Consider the following 26,661-nt stretch of genomic DNA (forward strand, 5'->3'; position numbering starts at 1 on the left):
TTATAAACTCCTCAGCACTAATAATCAAACTACTCATTTTTGTCGTTATAAACTCTTCAGCACTAATAATCAAATTACTCATTTTTGTCGTTATAAACTCCTCAGCACTAATAATCAAACTACTCATTTTTGTCGTTATAAACTCCTCAGTACAGGAAAAAACAAATAAGTAGAAAATCAAAATTTTTACTTTTGAAAATGAATTGGTTTATTTAAAAAACGTTTATTAATACAAAACTCTTATAGTACATATGTGCAAACAAATAACATACTTTGTACATATCGATGGTCCTGTGCAATAACGACACAATTCAAAATTCAAAAAACAAAACCCTTACTACTATTAAGTGGCTCATATATCTATCTAATCCATGTCGAATCCATGTCTAATATTTAGTACTTACTTTAGCAATCCTTACTGCTTACTTTATAAAAGGTTGGAAATGGATTAGACGAGGATTACAGACAAGAGCGACTTAATAGTAGTAACAGTTTTTATTTTTTGAATTTTGAATTGTGTAGTTATTGCAGAGGACGATTGATGTGGATGTATATAACATTGCTGGTGCAGGCGTTGAAGGTGATGTTGGTGGTGGCCTTAAAGTAATAGTGGCGATGTTGAAGGTGATTTTGCTGGTAGAATGATGATGGTGGCGATACTTCTGGGTCCGGTGTTTAAGGTGATGGTACGATGTTGGTGGTGGCATTAAAGGTGATGGAGGAGGTGCGTGCGATATCAGCTGGTGACGGCATTAAAGATGATGGTGGGTTTTAATTTTAATTGTTGGAAATCTGTTATAACGAGAAAATCAATTAAAATGCACAAGGTAAGTAATTTGCATATGTATGTTCATACCTTAAAAATAATGATGCAAAGTCGACGGCAACGGCAACGGGAACATAAAATGAAATTTGAAATATCTATAAAATTATAAAATTTTTTTTTATCAAATGTGACATTTTTCGACAAAGCCTACTGTCATAAAAACTGCCATATTTCTTACTCGCTTTAACGCACAGAATTCCTATAAAAGTAGGAATTCCGCTCTAACAAATGAAAAATGTTTCACATTTCGAATACCAAATTTGTAAATGTGTGCGTGTGATAGCTAAAAAGTTGCGAAAGAGTGTGTAACGCTGTCGAATTTGAGGGGAAACTGCTCAGCCATGGCTTGCAGGGTGCATTCAAACATACATATATACATATGAGGTACTCGTACCCGCCATGCGTCGCTTTATTTCTTTTTTCCCCTTCCCTATACTACCTATATCTTCCTTCTCACTCATGTAACGTTTTCAGTTTAAAAAATTTCACTCTTCATTTTTGCGATACCACCGCCTAAGAAGTTTCACTTCAAAAACTTACGAAACAAGTAACTTTTAGCAAAAAAAAAACCGACTTCAACTCTCATATAAAAAAAAATATATATATATATCTCATGATCCGCTGATCGGATCTTAACCAGATTAGTATGGGACCACCTCTGAGACACTACCTTTCCGACGCAAAAAGAATTTTCGAAATCGAAATGCGTGTGTAACACCGTACACATGATAGAAGTGAAACTTCTTAAAGAAGGTGGGAGTACCAGGTACCTACTCACGAAATTGGATTTGTAAACATATGTTTACGGTTCGGCAAACCATTGGGCGATTGAGTTACATACATAGGTTTGGTTAGAAATCAAGCAATAATTTCATTTCATCTTATTAATTTTCTGATATACACACAATTTATTTATTCATTTTCCGGTAACACCACCTTATATGAATTCACGCTGCTAGCATCACTAGGACCGGGTTGTAATGGAAGTAATTGTATGTTTAACAAATAAATGAAAATGTTTATAATGCCATTACCAAGGCACTAAGTAACGTACGCACTTTTGTTTGCAAAATTCATTTATTTAAGTTGAAAGAAGACAAATTCCTTTGTTCGGCATTTAGTCTTACTCGCTTTCTATCTTCCAAGGCGAATTCATATATTCTTATCACGAATTCATATATTCATGTGGTAGCAAGAGAGAAACATACAATTACCTTATAAATTAAAAGCATAAGTATCACATGTATGCGTAGTCCAATCACGGTTGCCAACCGTCCCTTTTCGGCGGGACTGCCCCGGATTTAAGAGCTATGTCCCGGTCCCGGTACAATACCTGCCGGGACACAAAATGTCCCGGTTTTTGGCAGGAAAAAAATTTAGACATCTCGTTGTTAAAAATTTAGATCTCTTTAAATATTTAACTATTTACATTTTACATATTCTATTTAATAATCGCCACTATACGTCGTAAAGTAAAAGTACAGACTATGAAGTGCAAAGTACGTCCGATATTTTTTTTGTTGAGAAGAAACTACCTGCGAAAAAATTCCCAAAGTCAATACGATTTTTTACTAACTTCAAACTGGCACATTGTTATAGTAAAATGCCAACGTGTAGGCAAATTCATGGAATTTTACTGAGTTTTGCATGAAGTTAAGAGATTTTTTTATGTTTTTTGTTGTAGTATAAGCAATATTTTTATAAAAAATTCGCCGAAAATTTTAAGTAAAAAATGTTGCATACATTGTGAGAAATTCCTGGTGACAATAATTTAGTGCGGCACTATACATACATACATTTTTAGTTAACTTTTATTGAAGTTTTTAAGTAATTTAGAAATATTATCATTGAAGCTTCGTTTTATGAAATTTTTTATATGTATATCAAATTTTACTTTCTTTTTGTTATTTATGGCCTCATAGCAATTATATTCAACTATTTGATTGAGCTTGAGGCCATTATTATTAATAAAATTTTTTGTGGAAAAACAACAGTAATTTACATTTTGATAGAAGTTATAGCTGCTATTTCGGGCAGCTATTCTGCTGCTATTTACACTTGACCATGATGTTGTTGGTGATTTTTTGTTATATTTAGGGCTAGGTTTGGGCAAATGAGCGTAAGTGCGAAATTTATGGCCAAGAGAGGGCCCCATTTCGATGGTCCTCTGCAATAACTTCTGGTTTTCACAAACTCGTCCAGAAAAATAGTGAGGCCGAATTCGGGCTAGTGAGAAGCAAATATTACTAGCTCAAAATGGCTTTCAACAGCCCGAGAATCAACCAAAGAGACAAAAATTGACCACTTTCGGGCACCTGCGGGCGAGCAAAAGAACAGACTTGTTGTGCGTCCCGGTTACAAGAATCCAAAAGTTGGCAACCTTGAGTCCAATTCACGAAATCATTTCATCGAACTGAGTAAAAACTAAGTGCATAAACTCTATTTCGCGTTAATTGTAATCATGAAATGGTGTTCATTCATTCAGTTTCTACTCAAACGCATGAAATGATTTCATGAATTGGCCTACGCATAATGGTAGTAAATGACAGAATCACCCTTTTGACATAATGCAAGCCGAAAACGTTGGTTCAAATCAATCCGCAATCAAGTTGGACGTTTTTCCCACAAACATTGCAATTTTGCGAGCAGTCTCATTGTAAAATCTAATTTTTACGAAATTTTCAACTGCTCCTGTAACACTACCTTATATAAGTTGGCCTTGCTATCATCCTCACATATGTTCATCAGGGTATACCAACGAAGGACGAGTTAATACAAGGGATAGCGAGAGCACAAAACTACTCTAGAAAATTACACGCACAATGACAAACATGAACAAATGTACAACAAACACATAATTTTTGACAATCAGTACCGTTCGCATTTATATCACCGAGCAGCTTATTAGATTTGTTTTCGTTTGTACTACATATGTGCATATATACATGTACACAAACATATGTACATACATACAACTATATATACAACCATTCAAACATATGCACATACATGAAAACATTTCTGTCCATAAGTTCATACATATGCCCTTCAGTTCATCAACGAAGCCCGTTTGCTTCATCATTACGGTGACCATCCGTCCTTTATTTTAAAGGACAGTCCTTTATTTTAACCCCCTGTCTTTTAAAATTTTTTTCAAAATAAAGGACGCCTTTTTCCTCTATTTCTTAAACTGTCCTTTAAACCAGCTCTGCATGTTTCAGAGGTAAATTTTTAAACACAGAATATGAAAAATAAAAATGTCCCTTAGAAAATATAATGAAAACCTTCGCCAGTTTGTTTCGTACCCCACTTAAGGGTTTCTATTTAATCGGTAATATTTGTACAATCTACAAAGCACAGGGAAATTTGTACCCAGGATCGTTTTGCATGCTGAATTTCCAGTTCCACTGAAAGAGAACAATAAACCCTCTGCTGCACAGTGGTTCAAAACTGGCATTTAAAGTTCGTAATTCACTGGAGCCTAAATTTTTCACTTAATCTGATTTTTTTTTTGTGAAAGCTTACAATATTTGCAAGATACCAGTTGAGCCTGATTTGTGAATTTTTATTCGATTATATTAAATTTTTTAGTGGAAAATGCGGAAAATGTAGGAATTTTGAGTAAAATTTATTCACCGGTTCTAGTTGACAAATGTTGCATAACAAAACCTATTTGAAAACTATTGTATGGTTCTCCCAAAACGAAAAAATTACACAAAAAAATGTTTGAAATGTTCACCAAAATAAATATTTTTTTTGGTTGTTAGTAAACATTGGTTGAAAAATTAAGGCTCAGATGAATTATGAACATTTAATTCCAATTTTGAACCACTGTGTGTTGACTTCGGCGTGTATTATGAATTATGGGGTAAACACGTTTTGGCAGCGAAGGATGGCGAAGTGATGAAAAGGATTTGGCTTCATTTTTCGGAATCGGTTAATTAACTGGTAAATATTTGATTTAAATTACGATGTGGGTAAGGTACTTTTATCATACAAGTTGTATGTACGTATTTCCAAATCATTTTGAAAAAAATTTCCTTTATTTTACGTTGGTTAATATGGTCACCGTATTCATCATAGATATATCCATACAAACATATGTACATATGTACAAATGGATGTAGTTACGCTAAGCATGCTTGCATTATTTATACATATATTGCTTGGTAGCGGCAGAACTGAAATGCGCAATGAGTTCGTTCATACATACATATATATGTATACATATATATATGTATACATACATACGTGCATTCAAACATACATATATACATATGTAGGTACTCGTACCCGTCATGCGTCGCTTTATTTCTTTTTTCCCCTTCCCTATACTACCTATATCTTCCTTCTCACTCATGTAACGTTTTCAGGGTTAAAAATTTCACTCCCCATTTTTGCGATACCGCCGCCTAAGAAGTTTCACTTCAAAAATAAGTATCTCGCAAAAATCCATCTAAAAATGTATCCATTTGGATCTATTTAGATCCAAACGGCATCCCTGGTTACAGAGCCAATAAAGAAGGAGACGTCGTATTTTATACCAGTTCGGGTATAAAGGTGAACAATTAGTCTCTTCATAGGGTATGCTCGAACAAAAGCGTACAGTTCATTCCATATAAAGAAATCAAAAGTGGTATTAGTCGCATGTTCCTTTGCGATTGCTCCCGGAGTCATCCCGGATTAGTTGCATTTTTTGCAGGATAGCTTGACCGAAACTCCAACACAAACGCAAATTTTATGGTGTTACTAACACATATGTAATAATCGTTGATTGGACCTTCATTTATTATTTTTTGGTCATTCATGTAAATCAGTGATTCCCAAAGTGCTCCAGGTGGACCCCCAGGGGTCCACGGAAGACTCGACGGGAGTCCACGGTGCCGTGAAAAAAATTTGGTGAACTTTAACTTTTTTGAGTGGTGTATAGTGCTCTTTACGCACTGCTGCACTTACCGTCACTTTGTGTTTTCATTCGTGGGGAAGCCCTAAAGGCCACCTGCAGACTAAAAAGAACCGGATGCTGGTAGGACAATGAGAGGAGCGCGGCGAAAATTGCTGGAGGCAAAGATTTAAGCACTTGTGTGTTTTCAATGCCACCATTACCTTTGTTGAAGAGAGTCTATTATGTTGAGTTGCCTGGGACTGAATGTTGGTTTAATTCCAGCACTGAGCCCGCACACGTACATTGTCGAATCTTCACTGATGGCTCCAAAAGTGTCTCTGGATCATTATCTGGGGTCTTTTCCGAAGTTAATGGGGGACTTTTCTGTTAGGGAATATGCTTCGGTCTTCCATGCTGAGGTAATTGCAATACTCAAAGCCATGGACTACATGGTCGAACATAGGTGGAGGGGAAGGGATTTACGTGACTGCAGTGAAAACCAAGCTGCACTTAAGGCATTGTCCAGCCGTCTATTTAAGTACTTTCAAACTAGTTCGGCAATGCAAGTCTGGACTAAAATATGATGGTGAACATAACGAGGCCGTTTGGCCAGAGTTGGCTCAGACCAGGCATTCCTCGGTCCGCAACCAGTTTTAGCACACAGAAACTGGGTGAATACTTCGCTCAGAACTGTCTGAGGCATCGAGAGGATGCAGGTGGGCAAAACTCATGTCGCCTTCAATCTCACAAGGTCTATCTAATTTTTTTCTCTCACTGAGCGGACGACACTGCAGACAACTTGCTGGACTGCTGATTGGTCACTTCACGTGGCACAAACACCTGACTGTGATAGGCGCAAATCACAAGTCCATTTTCCCATCTTGCCTGGAAGAAGATTAGACGGTGGAACACTTTTTGTGCTTCTTGCTTGTTTGGTTATTTATCATCGATTTTTTTAAACTCGTTCTTTTCTCTATTGTCAGTTGTTGAATTAAAAGTTTGGCGTAAAAAGCTTAGCCGTTTTGATGTTATAAGTTTTGTGTTTTAAAAATGTGATTCAAAATTTTCGCCTAACTTTAAAACTCGGACTGATAAAAATAAAAATGATGCCATTAACACAAATAAACTATTTTACATATACTCCACGTGCAAAGTCATGAGTGAGCCGAACATTTGATGAGTTTATGGTGAAGATAATGTAAATAACGCTAGCGCTCGCAGTGCGCTCTTCCGAGAGAGAGAGTATTTTGATGTATTTAGGTTAGGTTAGGTTAAACGGGCAGCTCTAAAAAACAAAAATACAAAAAAGAGTTCACTCGCAGGCCGCAGAGGCCCATTGTGATGCCCATGGGGGTTACCCCAAGCCTATCCCTACATGTCTTCGAACCATTTTGATTTTCTGGCGAATCCTAGCAGATTCTCNCTAGCAGTCCTTCCAGAGGAGCTTTCCCCAAGATATCCAGATTCTCGAAGAAGTGGTCCCCAAGAAACTTGAGGCGTTTTCCTCGAAGTGCTGGACACTCGCAAAGGAAGTGCTGGACGGATTCTAACTCCTCCTCATCCCTGCAGCTTCTTCATCAATATGCGGGGCTCCTAACCTGGCGGCCATGTGGCCAATGGTCCAGTGTCCCGTTTGTATTCCTGTGAGAAGCCTGACGTTTGGCTTTGAAAGCCTTAATAGACTCCTTGTTCTTCGTCCATCGAGCCGTGGCCAGAGCGATCGCGATACGCTGCAGGTGTGAAGGTTTACCCACCTACTGTTGGTAGCTGCCCTGGTCAGTCTCTCGACTTCTGAAGACAGAAATCGCAGGGGGGGTTTCACGATTTGGGTCGCTNTCGTTCATCGAGCCGTGGCCAGAGTGATCGCGATACCCTGCAGGTGTGAAGGTTTACCCACCTACTGTTGGTAGCTGCCCTGGTCAGTCTCTCGACTTCTGAAGACAGAAATCGCAGGGGGGGTTTCACGATTTGGGTCGCTTCGCCGAGCCCCATCTCAGATCCCTTCCTAGCACATTCGTCTGCTTCCTCATTTCCCGGGACACCACAATGTCCCGGTACCCAGTAAAGATTGATTATGTGTTGCTGTAGAACTTTTAGGGATCTTCGGCATTCTTTAACGCATAACGAGTTAGTCGTTGCCGACCCTAAGGCTTTGATAGCCGCCTGACTGTCAACAACGAAGGCAAGTTTAGATGGAGCTAAGTCAATCATGCCCACCAACCTTGCCGCCATATGGATTGCATATATCTTAGCCTGAAAAACACTGAAGTAGTCTGGGAGTCTATACGACTCTCTCAGAGATAACTCCTGAGAGAAGACCCCAGATCCTGTTCCGATGTCCATTTTGGAGCCGTCCGTGAAGATGGGTATTTCGTCATCGCTGAGAGCAATATTAAATTCCCAGTCACTTCTGTCAGGAAATGCATATTGAAGTTTCAATTGAAGTCAATTTCCGTGACCTGATGGTCACAGCGGCTGTATTCCCTTTTCAAGTTGTTCGCAGCCTGTTAGACTCTCTGAGTCGTAGAGCGCTTTTAGCTGCGATACTTTTAACATATAAGTCTATAGGTGGAATATCCAGCATGGTCTCTAGGGCCTGGGGCGTTGAATAAATCGCCCCCGTTATGCATAAGCATGCTTGTCGTTGCACCTTTTGCAAGTTGAGTAGATGGGATTTGGTGTCAACCGCCTGTCACCATTCCAGCGCGCCATAGGTGAGGAAAGGTCTTACTACCGCCGTATAAATCCAATGTATTATCTGCGGTCGCAGACCCCAGTCTTTTCCAATAGTAGCTTTGCAGGAGTAGAGCGCGTTGAGCGCCTTCTTTCTCCGCTCTTCGGTGTTCCTTTCCCAGGAAAGCTTAGAGTCGAGAATAACCCCGAAAAACTTTGCTTCTTTTGGAGGTCGGAAATTGTCTATTTTATATCGCTTGATGAAGAGAACAAGTTCGGTTTTAGTGGGATTGACCCCGAGGCCGTTTCTTTCTGCCCACCCTGACAGATCGCTAATTGCAGATTGTAGAATCTCGCTGACCGTGGAGAGGAATTTTCCCACGACCAGAATGACTAAGTAATCCGCATAAGCAGCGACCTTAGCGGCTTTCGATGTGCGAAGCAGGAATTCATTTAGCACGAGGTTCCACAATAGGAGGGATAGCACCCCTCTTGAAGTGTGCCCCGTGTGGTTGTTTTCCTTACTTATGATGTTCCCAAGGAGCCGTTGATATTTCTGGTGCTCAACATATTGTCGACCAGAGAGTGATCAATGGGTCCAGTCCTACAGCCACCTTGGAGCAGTGTATGGATGCCAAATTACGTCCAGGAAGGCTGCCAGCGCATATTCCTTGTAATTCAGTGCTTGCTCTATACTCCCAACAACCTCGTTCAGGGCTGTTTCAACCGACCTACCTTTACGGTAGGCATGCTGAGCCTCGCTGAAGTTCCCAGGAGTAAGGCGTTGCGTGATCTGCAGACTCAGAAGCCTCTCCATTATTTTGAGAAGAAATGATGAGAGGCTGATGGGCCTAAAATCTTTTGCAGTGCTATGGCCCGCTTTTCCTGGTTTGGGAATGAAGACCACTCTTACCTCCCTCCATGGCTTTGGGATATAACCTCCTCCTTTATTCTATTGTAGAAAGTCGGGTGATTATCCTTGTTACAGATAGTAAGTTTTGTGGATAATAAGTAACTAAAGAGCGACTCACCTCTATCGTTGATGTTCGAGCTGTTCCACGCCGTGTGGTGAGAGTTGGCGTCACAGCCAGCCACCATATTTATCCCTCGTTGCTCCGCCCAGGCGGTAAGTTTCCTGCAGGCTATTGACGGAGGATCGGGTACATCCTATGGCATGCATAAAGATGCGAGGAGGAGGTCGGGTGCTCCCCTCTGCTCCAACATTGCCACTGTCATCTCCGAATCGCTAAATTGGGGAAGAAAGAGAATATTAGTGCTTTTCTTAACCAGAATACAGCTTCTAATTTTACCTTCGGTCTGTGGGGTGAGAAGTAGAAAATCGCTAGTGGATAGACCTGTGACCCTCCCCGCCACTAGCCAGGGTTCTTGTATTAGGGCCACGTCCACATCTTCCTCACCCATGAAGAGCAGCAGATCCTCCGATGCTGCCCTGCAGTGATGCAGATTAATCGGCACCACCTTTAGGCTTTTCGGAATCTCTTTCAGCATCGGGGATGATCACCCTAAGGTGACCGATGCCACATCTTATTTGGCCGCCTTTGCGACGCAGGATCTGCGAGCGCGGCCTCGGACAATCGTCCAGTCGTCAGGGATGACATCCTCGTTCTGACATTTGATTAGGGCTAGTGAGGTCTCGTCATCCACGAGGGGGGGCGGGATCCACACTCGCACTGTCATACGGGATGGCACCTCTGAGAGCGGAATAACTTCTAGTCGTGCGTTGGCCCAAAGTTCATCTTGGTTGCGGAGAGAGTTTGTTTGGAAGTCTAACGACTCCTTGTTACCGCATCCAACAACTTTGACTCCCTTCTGCCACTTGGCTCCATCAAACATACCAATGTTGTTGTTTTTGGTACGCTGGATTTCGCCAAGTAGTGCCCTCATAATCTTTTCTTCCAGGAGCAACCATTTGTCCGTCGGAATCTTTCCTTCCGGGTATTCCGGTCTATGATTGCTACCTGGAGCTCTGGTGCTGAGCATAAGGTTGATGAAGTTTTCACCCTCTTCTGCTAGGCTGTGTCTTCTTGTCGCCAGACTGTTGTCTGTTCGGAGTGCGTGCAACCGGTCCTTTACCACCGGAGGCAATAGCAGCTACCGACGTCGAGGCCTTCTCCCCGTCCAGCCGTGGGAACACTGGCCTCGCGGTCTTCGGCACCTTGGGCGTCAGTGATTGCGACGGCTTGTTGTTTCCAACAGCGGACAGGGGAGCAGCTTTCTTCGTCGGCAGACTGCTACCACTCTCAGAGGGGGGTTTGGTTACAGCGTCCCTGTTTTCTAAGTTGGTGGCTTTTCCAGAGACCTCGGCCTCACTTCCGGAAGCATTCGAGACTTTCTCCTCACGGAGTCGCACATACTTCCGGACAACTTCTTTTGAAGAGCCTTGTCCCTTGGCGTTAGAGTGGCGGGGTCGCGCTCTCGCAGTTTCGCGAGGAATCGACGAGAGCTTTTGTACCCCATCTTTCTCTTCCGCTCTTTGTCCTTCTCCTTGTCGGGCTTGGCATTACCTTGAAGCTCCATAGCTCCTTCGGTTGCAGCCGGTCTCTCAAAATCATCAGACCCCAGACTGAGCTGGTTCAGTGCAAGGGAATCCGCCCAGCCGCGATCCTCCTCATCTGAGGAGTCTAGCAGTGAGTGGATTTGAAGANAGGGCTTGCATTTTATACCTACTGCCAGGTGAAGGTTGTCCTGCCGCCCACTATGGGTCAGACGCAGCCCAGGGAGCCGCCCCACTGGGGAACAGACGCTTCTGGATTTGTCGGTGCGTTTTCAAACGCGAAGATTGGGGTCCCGTACGTAGTGGTCCAGCCGTCATCACGTTCTGGTCGCCCTGAGCGGTCGTCGATGCACGTCACGTACAGTCCGGGTCCAGTCCTCACTACGGGAGCTCAGCCTTGAGCGAGGATATACCGCCTCGCACCGGTCGACAGAGCCTCGTTAGCAATAACAGGGACCACCAAGCCTTGACCGGCAGTGGGTGAGGTTGTCGTTTGGAGAGGATAGGTTATAGATTCACTTCACTCCCCCATTAGATCCCCCGTATGTATTTACGAGCTCTATTTTTTGAAACCTACAAGTGTGTAATAACATTATTTTTATAAACAGAACACAAGAAAATATTTTACTTTTATTTTGGCCACTCTGATTTTAATTTTTGAATTCACCCGCGATGCAAATTTACATTGTTACACTAATTTTCACATTTAATTTTTTTTGGGGGTTTGGGAACCTCTGATCTAGACCATTGTACGACATAGGCATAACCGAGCTCAATAACCTCGCCGTCTGTTCTGCCTTCTCGGCCTTTCGAATGTTCAAGGGAAAGAACTTTAAAGTACTTTCCCACGGCATGCAATTCGATGCCTTCTTTGCTGTGAATACACGAGGATGAAGAAAAAAGTTCTGTTGGTGATTAATAAACTGATCCTCATGGAGGTGGAATAGTCCCTCTGAAGACAATTTCGTCTCCTCCACCATTCTTGAAGTCTCCTCCTCGGCATAATAATTTTTTTAACAAAAACTTTTTTTGCTTCCATTATTATAAAATAACCTTTTTTGCTTGTTATTCAACTTTTGCTCACTTTGTTCCTTCGTTTTGGTTTACTCTTTCGTTTAACAGCAAATTTCGATAAACTTCTGATAAAAATTAGGATAGACAACAATTTGTGCGAAATTCGCAAGGTAATTGATACTGATTTACTAACAAATGAGGTAATTCGCTCTCAATTGTATGGCGAATTGTGTTATTCGAAGCGTAATTGAGACGCCAATTATGAATGGGAGAGCCAGTTACGAATGGGAAAGCGAATCACGTGTCATGGGAATGTAATATTACGCGTTGGCGATGGCGAATAACGCCGACGATGAGGTTTATGAGCTTTGACTTTGTCTAGACCATGTGGTTCGAATGGATACTCTGAAAGTATTCGTTGCGGTGCTTACGGGTGATTGTAGAGGATGGCTTCTTCTGCACTGGAAAGATCATGTGGGGAGAGACTTAGCTTCACTTGGTATTTCTAATTGGCGTCAGTTGGCGAGAAGGGGGAACAATTTTTTTATTAAGCATTGGAATACTTAGTTCGAAAATTCATATAATCAATCGTGTTATTAATTATGTGTGTTGGGGATGCTGAATATCGTAGTAAAATAACAGTCCAAAATTTAATCACGATAATGTCATAATTAGTCTCAATTTGCAATTTCAAAAGCAAGCACACACGAACCTGTCCCTATTAGATATATACACACATACATATATATGTAATAGATACCTACCGCAGCATTCAAATTCAAACTAAAAAAGACTGCATTTTGTCCATCTGAGGCGAAGTATAAACAATATTGCACATGTTAAAACCCAACTTACGTAACCTACGAGCCATTCCTCTTACTGAGAGGTAGAATTGTTTCAATCTTTGATTAAATTGCTCCTCAGGCAAATGTGCGTACACATAGAGATATTTTGTTTAATTACTTTAAAGTTTATTATAACTGAAATACGATTACCACCATATGTGCTATGTATATATCGTCGCCTGAAAAGCAAAAAGACGTAACAAACATAGTCGCTGAAATACAAAAAGTCGTAACTAATAAAAAATTCAAAATTCAGTTTTTTATTAATATGATGGATTTCGTCGAATTACAACTCCTACATCATTTAATGAAAAAAAAATAAATATTAGTTAGGACTTTTTCCATTTCAATTACGATGTTGTTACGTCTTTTTGCATTTCAGTAGTGCGATTCACACTTTTCCTAATGACCGATATTCGTTATTTATAATGAACGACGTTTGTAGCTTGCAGTAGCGAATAGGCTATTCTCAAAAACACACTTAACGACAGAATTCGTTAGACATGTCGATAAAGAAGTTTACGAGGATTGTCGTTAATTACAAAGACAAATGTGGCAAACAGCCCTATTCTGCATTTCGACCCGAATCGAAATTTTCTCCGTTTGGCAACTTTGGTATTCTGCGTTCCGTTTCCTTTCGATCAATCTTCGAAATTTACGATTATACATATCTATTCTACATTTCGATCGTAGTTCCGCTTTCCTAAGTTGCAAATTTGTTGACGGAGAACGTTTCGATTGTTATTTTCATGGGTTTAAATAATAAAATTTTATAAAAAAAATTAAGTAAAATATACTGTGCATGATTGTAAAAGTCATCATAAATGAATTTTCTCGATTTCTGTGTTTTCGCGAGCGGTAATACGGGCAATACGAAAAATTTACTCAAATAATGACAACCAAAAGGGATATTGCGCGAGGGTTTCAAAGAGGAAGCACAGGCGTTTTTGTTTTCATTATCTATAAATAAGACTGTGAAATGCACTGAATACAAATTATTCTTTGTAAAAAAAATTAATAGAGGTACATACAAACATACATACATACATAAAATGTGAAGTTACATAAAAAAGATGCTTTTATTATTGCACTTGTTTTTTAACAAGTAATTTTTAGCAAAAAAAACCGGCTTCAACTCTCATATAAAAAAAAAATATATATATATATATCTCATGATCCACTGATCGGATCTTAACCAGATTAATATGGGACCACCTCTGAGACACTACCTTTCCGATGCAAAAAGAATTATCGAAATCGGTTGACGTGGTCCAAAGTTATTCCGACGAACTGATAACCTCCTCCTTTTCTGGAAGTCGGTTAAAAAGAGGTGCGTATATTGTCTCGAATTCGATTTGCTGTGGAAGGATAAGCTTTGTTCTTTCCCTACTCCTGACGGATTTCAAGATGTAATTCATTTGCGTTCAAATCTTCCACTCTGTAGTAGATGCAAATGTTGTGGAATGCTCAAACATCGTTTATAATTTCACTGGCTTTGAGCGGTGAGTAATACAGTTCATGATGAATTTATGACTCTTCACTCATCTGAAAAAGATCAAACATGTCCCTAAATCTCCGCCTTTCAACTTCCGCATTAGCAATCTGGGACGCGTTCTCCTCTTCAAGCAATAACGCCGCGGCTAGGGATTTCATTCTTACAATTATGTTTCCACTAAATTAAGAGCAAACGAAATTTTATTTTTAAATTAAAGTGACGCTAGATATATTTAGTTATTTTAAAATATTTACAAACTTTAACTTCATAAGCTGCTATGGTTTGGTATTTTTCTTTGTTTTGTTTCGATTTCACACATTCCTAGGCAATCAGCTGATTTCGAAAGATGTTTTCTCTCTTCCTCTTCCTCTTTCGATTCGATCGTAACGCAGAATACCTAAGTTCGATTCTTGCGGAGCTGAATGCGGGAACGTAATCGAAATGCAGAATAGGGCTGAATATATTCTTTACATACAATTTTCTTCTTGAATGAAATGCATGTGAATATTCACTCACAATTGGAAATCCAATTACTTCAAGTTAAAAATATAGTACGAAATGTTATGTCGTTCCGCTAGGTATACCGCACTATGCGGCACCGGAACTGCGCGACACCACGCGGCGCGACATTTTTGCCTAGTTCGTCAACTTTGCCGCGCAGCGTCGCGTCGCGTAGCTCCTTAAGGGCCTCGTGCCAGACGAATTTAATAAGATGGTGTTAGCCGTATATAAGTAAAAAACTATTNCCGGAACTGCGCGACACCACGCGGCGCGACATTTTTGCCTAGTTCGTCAATTTTGCCGCGCAGCGTCGCGTCGCGTAGCTCCTTAAGGGCCTCGTGCCAGACGAATTTAATAAGATGGTGTTAGCCGTATATAAGTAAAAAACTAAAAATTAAATTAATTGGAGCCAATCTGACAAAACGCCATTGAACTTACACTAGGTTCACATATAAGTAGATTATCCTAATTTTCGAGCTTAACATCCTAATCTGTAATTATAACAAGAGATTAGCCATATAAAATTCGTCCCTTGTTAATCTGTAATTATAAAATAATCTCAGATTAAACCGATAACTTTTCGGTGTCCATCCTAGTTTTATCGATTATTTTTGCAAAAAAGAGGAGAAATGCCAAATGTAAAAGTAAACAAAAATCGACGCTAGCAAGGAAAAGAGGTTTGTAAAGGTATTTTTAATAAAATGTTAAGTTTAAATATATTTATATTGCTTATTATAGCATAAAAACATTATCACGGTGGCACAGAGAAGAAACATTACTTTTCCTTGAGATGTGAGAATAACAAGCACAACAAATTTGACGGCTAATAATCTGAGATTTGCCGGTGTAAACGGATTGATTAAAAAACAAGCTTTGATTGAGATAATATATATGTGTGAACATACTTTTAGAATGCCCCAATTAAGTGAGATCTACTATCAAAACCTTTGCCTAAGTTTTCAACTTGCACAGTGTAATAAATAAAAAGAATAATAATAATAAGCACATCTATATGTGATAAATGTTTATTTATTAGTTATTTTTTATTATAATAATTTGCTTACCGATGAATTTTGCCTATTTTTTCTCAATAAAAACTTAAACCAATTTTATCGTTAGGCTTTTCAACGACAAAATATTCGTAGCTAGGCCATCGATAAATTTCGTTAGACAACTGTCAAAGCTACCGACAATATTCGCTAAATGTGTGCTTGAGAATTGCAGTTAACGAAACTTGTCGGAATCGTTAGCTAACGATACGAATATTGTCGTTAAGAAAAATGGGAATCGCACTACAGGTGACGATATGTATTTATGTATATACTTGTGTAATAATGGATACATCACAATAATATACTTATATTTATAACAGTGTAAATAAAAGTTCAGATCTTTCTGAAACCAATTTTGGCTTTAAAAGTTTCGATTTTATGCTTGCTTAACCCACACTTAATACTTTACATCAAATATTAGATAGGAAAAAATAAGAAGAAAAATTATATTTGGCTTTATCCATCCAATTAGAGAAGTTTTTAGCAAAGGGAGTGGAAAGGGAGGTTTTTTATAAGAAAATTAAATTAAATTAAAACTTGAAATTAAATCATTTCAAACCCATGTTGAAAAAATTTCATTTTAATAATCGCCTATATGCATAAACAAGCATTCTGTTTTATTTACTTAATCAATGCATACAATTGTAAGTAAGTACATATTCATAATCCGGGAACGGATTTTTAGGACCTAAAAACCTATAAAAAAGTCGAAATAAAATAACGAAATAGGTTGGAAAAGGCAAAACAAAATAGCGAAAAAGGCAGGAAAAGGCACTAGGTATTGCAAAAGAAGCAAAATTAGGCACTAAAAAAAGACAGTAAATACGATCAAAAAATACATTTATTTTAGAAAAGTTCATATTACAAGTAAAAAGAGAAAAGCTATGAACTAGTTTCATTATATGAAAAATTTTTACTTTGAATCTTTGCTTATTTTATCCTTTCGAGTTTCTAACTCATAGAATTTTAATCTGTATAGTTGTAGTAACATTGAACCACAAGATGCATTTTGAAGTTTTCTGGCAGCATTTTCATTCGATTTTCGCGAAGAAAAGCCTTGAATGTACTCAATGTGCGCTCGACGTAAGTTGATACAAGTGGAGCCCAATTTAAATATGGAACGTTTGAAACGTTCATATTATCAGGAATAAGGGCGTTTTCCTCGCCCTTTACAATTTTATCCACACCCCTTATTGTCTCCAAGCCTACGTTAGCTGAGAAAACGGCTTTGAATTTTTCCAACACCAATTTGGTAAGAGGTCCCTGCGCTTCTATGAGCCGCATGGGCATGTGTATATTTTTTAATCTTAACAAAAATTATAAATGCTATAATCACTTTTTTAAAGGTAGAAAAGGCAAAAAAAAAGGCAAATATCTTAAAAAAGGCAAAAAAAGGCAACATCAAATGTGTATATATGGAATCAGGGAAAGCTAAATCGTGGACATTCTTAATCGAATATACTCTATCTCTTTAGCAGAAAAAAAGGCAATTTCCATAAAATCCGTTCCCTGTTCATAATAGTATTATTTTAATGTTTATTACGAGTACATTCAACAAAGCTGCAACCAAATTTTTCTTGGTGCATTCCGATTTTCGGTAACTTCAGCTTAATAGCCATTAAGAGCTTATCAATTATTTGTTTTTGTTTTTGTATTAGCGTTTGTTCTGTTCATTTTTGTATAAGCATAAGCAAAGATCATTAAGCGATATGAACCGCAATGTCACACGCCCACTTTTTTGGAGCAAATCGGTGCCCTTTCGTTCTGATTGTCGGTGCCGACCATGAAGGCAAATACGATGCCAATAACTACGACGCCAGTGCTGCTGGTGCAATTCCTAAGATCTTAACCTGCGTTGATTTGCCTTTTCGTCTGCAAACTCCTTAATATGCATGTGTTAGTTATGTTTATGGGCACAAATATATTGGTTCATACAACTTGTGCTCTTACTACCGCGGACGGCAATGGTGCACTCCCACCGGGAGCGGCGCAAGACTTTATTCTGTGCGCCAAGTATTTATCAGCAATGCATTTCTTTATCGCCTTGCTGCAAAGCTAAAGCATACAGCATGAAGTTTAGTACCGTAATAATTATGTTTGTTGGTTAGGGTGACCCTTCTGCGATAGAATAAAATATGTTTGATAACACTGTGCGACAGCCGAAACCAGCCCGGACTTTGTCTACATTTTCTGAAAGTAAACCCATCCAGTAGTCAAACACTCTATGGATTTGTAAAAGTTAGTTCGTATTTTTATTTTATGGCCTACTAAAGTTTTCATGTCCCGGCCTAAGTACTTTTAAAAAAAGTTGAAAAAATTATTAAAATAGATGCCTGGCGAAATTAAAGGTTATTATAATAAAATTTCATGAGAAATATTTTCGTAGAACTTTTAAACCCATAGATTAGAAGGGTATTATTTTCATTCAATTAAGGGTTTTAGGACAATCCATTGTCGAAAAGTAAAAAAAATCTTAGCACTAATTTTTTATTAACATGCCAAATAATGACGCGAGAAAAAATCTTTAATACAAAATTTATATTGTTTTCGGCCAACAAAAAAGTATTCTGGATATGGATGAACCGCATTGATGTAAATGACGAAAAACTTCCGCACCCTTCTTTCCAAGATGGCGGCGATTCCACTGCCCCCTGAGACCTGAAAGTTCATTTTTAACATAGTTCAACAAAATTTTACCACCTAAGTGAAACACATCGTTTTTATAGATATTTTGGTGCTGAATCCAAATCTGGCCACAAAAACACGGTTTTTGGCGATATTTGAGATTGTAGTATGAGAACAATAATTTTATTGCTTATTTCTACTTATGGCAGTGGCGCACCCAGGAATATATTTTGGGAGTGGTTTATACTTCTGAAAATTCGCTTCAGATAATATGCTCTTTAAGGTACATTTATGCAAGTTTTTTCATAAATTGCACTTTATTTACATAAAATTAGCAAAGAACTCAAACATTTGTAACCGACTTCGAAAAAGGGAGAGGTTTTCAGTTCGTCGCAATATTTTTTTCTTTTTAATGTATGCTACCGCATAACTTTGAACCACGTGAACCTTTTTTTTAATCGGAAAGATGGTACCTCAAGGGTCGTCCCGTAATTTGAAAATTACTTGTTTAATATAAAGTTCTATAAACACAAGATGCGCTCAACTTTCAAAAGTAATAAAAAAATTTAAAAAATAGTTTTAATGTTCATTTTCCTCGATTTCTGGTTTCTGGTTTTCGATTGATATGGTGATTTTTCATGATTGCCTAATTTTTTTAATATTTCGAATAGTTACCGGAAAATTTAAATGAACTTTCATTTTTATTATGTAGGTAATTTTGGTGGAACGAATTCGAATTTGGTAAATTAAATCTTCGAATCCTTGTTAAGTACATATCAGTGGTAAACTCTTTTAGGCTGTAAGGTGTAAAAAACAAAAGTATGTGAGTATGCATTGCCTATTTTTAGGGCAATGGTTTCATTCGCAGTTAAACTTTTAAGAGCTCTCACGAAAAACGAAAAAGTCATATAAAATGACGCAGAAGAAATGGAATAGAAATTTTCTTCTATCAAAATTTCTTAAATCAGTGTGCATCTCTCAAGAAAAAAATGCTCGGATGTTTATTTCTTCAAGAAAATTTACTGCAAAAGCAAAGTGCTTTTTAATAAAAAATATTTCTTGTTATTTTTCTTGAGAGCTGCATTTCAGGTTATTAGATTTAGGGGGGGTTTGAACTCCAAAACCCACCCCTTGTGTGCGCTAATGACTTAGGGCATCAATTTAGTAGTACATTAAATTATAAATGAACTTTTCTCTTAAAGTTTACACTGCTGGCAAATGTAAATAAGGATTAAAATTTAAAAACTACAATTAATTACAACTAAAGTAAAATCTGTGGAAAATTAACAATAAAACACTTTTTTCGCAAAACCTATAAAGGAGCCTTTTATTTCTCAAAAAAAACGGGGTAACAATTATTCGTCGCCACGCTGTATATTTATAGATAGGTAAAAGTTTCAATATGTTTGGAAAGCGCCACGCCCCCTTTTCTAGTAGCCCCAAAATCTCTATACCAGTTTCCAGGACACTACCACAAATACTTCCAGAGATATACGATATGAAAAATTCTATATATAAGGGTGATGCCACGATTCCTTAATATATTGAAAGTCTGCAGTAGGTGTCCAAAATTTCAAAAAATCGGTGCAGCCGTTCGCGAGAAAGAATGAGCCTCCCTTTATATAATAGGTAACACAAGGCAACACCGGATTTTGCTGCGGCAAATGTTAAAGCTGTTTTTGATAAGCTTTTTTGTGCCGACTAACTTGTCTCGTCTAACTTTTGAAGCACTTGATGAAAAGGAATCACACTTATATTAATCGATTTATTAAGAGAGTACGAATGATGCTCTCAAATTTAAAAATTAATTTTTTTTTCGAGAGTGTACCTATTTTTTGGATTTGCCCATATTGATATTTAAGAACAATTAAAAATAAAGATTTCACCAAAATATAAATAACCAAACAGATTGCAAGTTTCAATTGACGACTAGTCTGTTGTTAAAAAAAATGATATAATTCACTTAATTACATACATAATTTATTCAGTGTACCTATTTTATTAGACAATAATGCGATATCAGCCGGCTTCGTCTAATATTTGCATGCAGCTAAATAAAATTTGTTGATCTTCTACTCTTTCTGTTGACGTTCGGATTGCATACGTGTAAGAAGCCGATTGTGTTCATGTAAATAGCCGAATATAATTCGTTTCCCGGGAAAGTGTTTGGAATTTTATTTTTATATTTTTTGTTCCGGCAGTGTATGTATTATTTGCAATGATTCCATTTTGTACCTTTCATGAGCATGAAATGGTATTATAACTTTGGTCCGATGTTTGTAAGTACCAGAACAAAAAGAGATAGACCCATTAAAATGTATACTTATATGATCAGAACGTCGAGCTGAGTTGATTTAGCCATGTCCGTCTGTCCGTCTGTCCGTCTGTCTGTCTGTCTGTATGCAATCTAGTCTCTCAGTTTTCGAGATATCCGGATCAAATTTGGTAGGTGGGTGTATTTTTATAATGTATTAATCATTTGTCGGAACCGGAAGAATCGGACCACTATAACATATAGCTCCCATACAACTGATTGTTCAGATATGAGATTTTTCGTTATAATTCATCCATTTATGTAGCTAGGACCATGAAATTTCGCGCTGTTTTCACTCATTATCAACAGAAGACTTACAGTGAAAATAACAAAGATCGGGTCACTATAACCTGCAGCCCCCATACAACTGATTGTTCAGATATGAGGTCTTTTATCATAACTCCTCCATTTATGCAGCTAGGAACATGAAATTTCGCACCATTTTCACTCATTATTAACAGAATACTTACAGTGAAAATAACAAGGATCGGATGACTACAACATATATCTTCCATACATCTGATTGTTCAGATATGGGATTTTACTGTAAAACTCCTTTATTTGAACAGCTAAAACCGATAAATTTCGTAAGATATTTTATAAATAATAATACAAAGTCTACTGAGGAAATCGTCAAAATCTATGCTGTATAAGCCATAGGAGATATGATACTAGGAGTGATACTTATTGTACCACTGATACCAGTTTTTGCGATAAATCTCCTTTATGTAGGAAACTAAACCCAATAAATTGTGTTACCGGTTTACATACCGATCACATAGCAGTGAAAATCACTTAGATTGGTGCCATATAAAGTATATCTTCCATACCTCTGATTGTTTAGATGCGATTTTTTATATAAGTATGTAACTCCTCTATCGATGTATGCAGATGTATTCAAAAGCAGTAATCTGTCAAAGTAAAATTTGAAGATGTTCATGAAAGGTATGAAGCCTTCGGCATCGCCGAAGACAGCGCTGCTCTTACTTGTTTTATTATAAAAATTGCTTGCATGCAGGTACAAATAAAGTTGCCATGTTCCATAAGCTAGTTCGAGATGTTTTGAGTAGGGCATCCAATCCCGGACCATTTTGTGAATCCCGGGATTTCGGGATCTTAAATTGGTAATCCCGGGATCCCTGGATATTTCGGGATATTATTAATAATAATAATAGATAGATAGATCCGTAAGTATAAAGTTTCCATCAGCTCTAGACTGTCAAAAAATCGCGTTTTTTGCAATATTTAAGAAGCTCTAGCAATGAAACAAAAGGGTATAGAACCTTCCACTTAGGTTTAAATTAAAGCTAGAACTACAGACTACTATCCCTGAATGTACTATTCCTGCACCTTGCCCTGATGGTCACCTATACTTATTTACTTTTTATCGCTCAACAATAAAAATAAATACGGGAAAATTATGCAATTAAAAAAAACGGTGTAAAAATCAGTGTTAGCTGTTCAATAAATGACTATAGGTGACCTTAGGGTCAAGGTGCAGGAATGGTATTTTCAGAGAATGAAGTCAGAAGTCCAAGCCTTAATTTAAGCCTAAGTGAAGGTTCTATCACCTTTTGTTTAATTGCGGTAGGTACTCAAACTTCCCAAAATCAGTTATTCCTGTTCAACAAATCACTATAAGTGACCATCAAACAAAGGTGCAGGAATTTGCAAGGATAGTATTCGAGATATTTAGCTTTAATCAAAGTCNTCCTTTATGTAGGAAACTAAACCCAATAAATTGTGTTACCGGTTAACATACCGATCACATAGCAGTGAAATTCACTTAGATTGGTGCTATATAAGGTATATATTCCATACCTCTGATTGTTTAGATGCGATTTTTTATATAAGTATGTAACTCCTCTATCGATGTATGCAGATGTATTCAAAAGCAGTAATCTGTCAAAGTAAAATTTGAAGATGTTCATGAAAGGTATGAAGCCTTCGGCATCGCCGAAGACAGCGCTGCTCTTACTTGTTTTATTATAAAAATTGCTTGCATGCAGGTACAAATAAAGTTGCCATGTTCCATAAGCTAGTTCGAGATGTTTTGAGTAGGGCATCCAATCCCGGACCATTTTGTGAATCCCGGGATTTCGGGATCTTAAATTGGTAATCCCGGGATCCCTGGATATTTCGGGATATTATTAATAATAATAATAGATAGATAGATCCGTAAGTATAAAGTTTCCATCAGCTCTAGACTGTCAAAAAATCGCGTTTTTTGCAATATTTAAGAAGCTCTAGCAATGAAACAAAAGGGTATAGAACCTTCCACTTAGGTTTAAATTAAAGCTAGAACTACAGACTACTATCCCTGAATGTACTATTCCTGCACCTTGCCCTGATGGTCACCTATACTTATTTACTTTTTATCGCTCAACAATAAAAATAAATACGGGAAAATTATGCAATTAAAAAAAACGGTGTAAAAATCAGTGTTAGCTGTTCAATAAATGACTATAGGTGACCTTAAGGTCAAGGTGCAGGAATGGTATTTTCAGAGAATGAAGTCAGAAGTCCAAGCCTTAATTTAAGCCTAAGTGAAGGTTCTATCACCTTTTGTTTAATTGCGGTAGGTACTCAAACTTCCCAAAATCAGTTATTCCTGTTCAACAAATCACTATAAGTGACCATCAAACAAAGGTGCAGGAATTTGCAAGGATAGTATTCGAGATATTTAGCTTTAATCAAAGTCTAAGTGGAATGTTCTACCACCCTTTGTTTATTTGCTAGAGCATCTCAAATATTGAAAAAACGGGATTTTTTTGACACTTTGACCTCGTTTTTCTTAAAATCTGGAGCTGATGGAAACTTTATGCTTACGGATTCGTAATCAGCACACAAAAAATCGGCAAAAATAGCGTTAACATTTGTTGCATAAAATTCTTTCCCATTTTTGTTGACCTGTGTAATAAGTATTAGTAAAATAGCCAATAGCCCGAATGTTTACGCCGCCTTCCAAAACCTTTCGAACTGTAAAACAATGACTCGATTCTATTCTACGCATATCTATAATACGGGTATCGAATTTCAAGCAAATTGGACCTTAAATAAGATTTTTTGGAATAGATCGGTATCTGGTCCACTTATCAGAATAAATAACCTATATGTTAACCCTGACAATAAGCTACCTACGTGCTAAATTTAAAGCTAATCGGACCATAAATAAGACTTTTTCGAATAGATCGGTCCCTGGCTCCACTTAACGGAAAAAATGGATCCTGTGTGCTAATTTAAGCAAAAGGCTACCAACGAACCAAATGCACTTTTTTTAGCGTAGCTCAACCCCTGTGCCACCTATCGGAAAAATTAAAACTTTGTGCACTCCTTCTTCTAAACTCCTTTCCAAAAAGCAGCACCCATTCGAATCGGTTGTGAAACATAGGAGAAAATTGTTCCCAATTGATTCATACTCCCAATGAATTTCACAATTGTCCGAAATTTCCAAGCTTTTGTCGAAAAATTCAAATTTTTCGCGTTCTTCCGTATTTTTCCACTTAGAATTTTCTATTTTTCCATTCGAAAGCCATTCCGAAGGAATTGCACACAAAATTCCGTACAAGAAAATCAATTTTCGATTTTTCCAATTTCACAACTTTCCCGCATCCGCGCTCTGAATTATGTATGAGTGAAAACTATCGATAGTGCTTAAAAAAACTATCGATGTTTTCGATAGTCAAAAACCATCGATACTATCGATATTCCATCGATGATTTAATCAGTATATGTGCTGATTTTTTTCTATTGTACTGATTTTTAAGAGTCCGAAATCAGTACGCAAAATCTACTGATTTTTTGAGTTTGTACTGATTTTGTACTGATTTTTACTTTTGTAAATTGGTGTAATCGACATTTACTTGAGGTTTACATGTTCAAAACAATGGTTTTTGACAACTCGGACGTGGGAGCAGATTGAAAGCATTAATTAAACTTGAACCATTATTAAAAATGTATCAGCTTGCAATTGTTCCGTTTCCTAGGATTTTGCAAAATAAGAACTGTTTNCAATTGTTCCGTTTCCTAGGATTTCGCAAAATAAGAACTGTTTGGTTTTACAGGATTTACAGGAAAAGCTGGTTTCGCCATAAATAAATCTTATGAAAGGTGGTGGTGAGTTAATCATATATTAAGTACACTCAGAAGATGACAATAAGAGATAATCTTTCGATTATAATTAAACATCCACTGAGAAATCGACTGCCAGTATTTCAAACTTAAAACGACTACTGCTACGGTGCAATGTAAATTCTAAAAATTTGGAAAAGGTGCAAACTACCGACTCTTGGATATGATATATGTAGCTTTACTTTGATTTTTGATGTTCGACCACCTGTAATTTTACTTGTACATACACATTTAACACTATTAAATTTCATTCGATAATTCGGTAATATACCTTTTAGTCAACATTTTAATGTGAATGTTGTATTTAATAAGCACACCAACTATATATGTTTAAAATTTGTAGCTTAAAATATGCAAACAGATTCTGACTCGAGCTCGTCTTCTACTGAAACTGAATGGACAAAAAATTTTTTTTTTTAATTTTCTCAATTTTTATAAAGTTTCTAGAAAGTTTGAGACTTCACTCACATGTATTTTGTTATAGAATTAACTATATTTTTATAAAAAATTTAAATTAAGGGAAGAAAAAATTTTCAAAACCTGTCAATACATATTACTACTATTCTCCTGAGCACAGCTGTACATACATACGTAATACCTTTGATTTGTTTTAAAGTAATGAATTTTTGTATTGATAATACTATATCTATTTAAAAGTCTATTAGTTATTTTTTGTTAAATTAATGCGCTGTTATTTGGTTGTTATATTGTTAATAATAAAAAATACGCTTATAAATTAGCTGATTTTTATGGCCTTTAGTCGGGGTTAAGTTAAACCGATAAAACTTCTATACCTCAATTTTATTTTTTACTATTATTAATACCACCGGTTCGCCAAATATTTGTTCCATGTGGCAACATTGATTTTTCAGCTGTAAGTGCCAGTGGAGTACCGTTATATTTAACAATTATCGTTGAAAGGGTACGCAATTGTACGCAAAAATTATTTTTGCAAGAAGTGATTTTGGTAACTATAATAAAAGTGATTGCAAGTGTTTCTATTGTGAAAAAAAAATCAGTAAGTAGACTTATTGTTAAAGAATATAATAAGTGCAAGAAGTTATAAATTATAAGAAAATACATAAATGCTTTTATCGACCAATGATCGTACCCTGTCTAAAGGCGGAGTTGCCTGTTCCGCTGTTCTTTTTTATAGCGAAAGTGAAACTATCCCTACTTTTGTTCGTTAGAAGTTTGGCACCGATTATTGAAATGGATTGCTCCAAACGATTGAAATTGCCGCAATTGACCGATGAGGAAATCGCAGAGTTCATGGAAGCCTTGGATGACGGCGATGATCGCTCTGAAGACGAGGTAAGCGAAGATCAGAGTGAAGCTGAAGAGCTAGTAATATCCGATAGAGATTTTGACCAAATGGACGATTACATTGAGCAATTGGAAAATGCTTCTACTAGCGACTTTCTCTCAACAGCTACGTGCTGTACAAGTAAGTTTGTATATATCCCGATATGAAAATCTTTATAAGAGTTTTTTTTAGCAGGACCATCAACTAGCTTATCCTGTCATCAGATTACCGCAACATCAAACACAACAGCCGACGACTAGCACACCAAAATTAAAACCAAAGCGACCAAAAAGAACCCGTTCCCTGCGCCAGAACTTGATGAAAGCTCAGCATTTCATTTGCCTAACGCCGGTGGGTTCATTGGAACCATAAAGGACATCAATTCGCAATCCACTGAGTTCAAAAGCATTACGTGGCGGAAGAAGCATTTGGAACTAAACCGCAATGAAATTGTTTTCCACGGCGAAAGAAACTTACCC

At 37.4% G+C, this 26,661-nt stretch overlaps 1 long non-coding RNA gene across 1 annotated transcript; it reads left to right on the forward strand.

Moving 5' to 3' along the window:
* Positions 1-728: 728 nt before the first annotated feature.
* LOC108368936 (uncharacterized) lies at positions 729-17,340 on the forward strand. The gene is made up of 3 exons (XR_001848438.1): positions 729-794; positions 4,290-4,292; positions 17,329-17,340. It is a non-coding gene; the product is annotated as an uncharacterized LOC108368936 (long non-coding RNA).
* Positions 17,341-26,661: the final 9,321 nt, after the last annotated feature.

Source organism: Rhagoletis zephyria, unplaced genomic scaffold (assembly GCF_001687245.7).
Source record: "Rhagoletis zephyria isolate East Lansing unplaced genomic scaffold, Rhagoletis_zephyria_1.1 Rzeph_scaffold_03405, whole genome shotgun sequence".
In the NCBI taxonomy this organism is placed as follows: Eukaryota; Metazoa; Arthropoda; class Insecta; order Diptera; family Tephritidae; genus Rhagoletis; species Rhagoletis zephyria.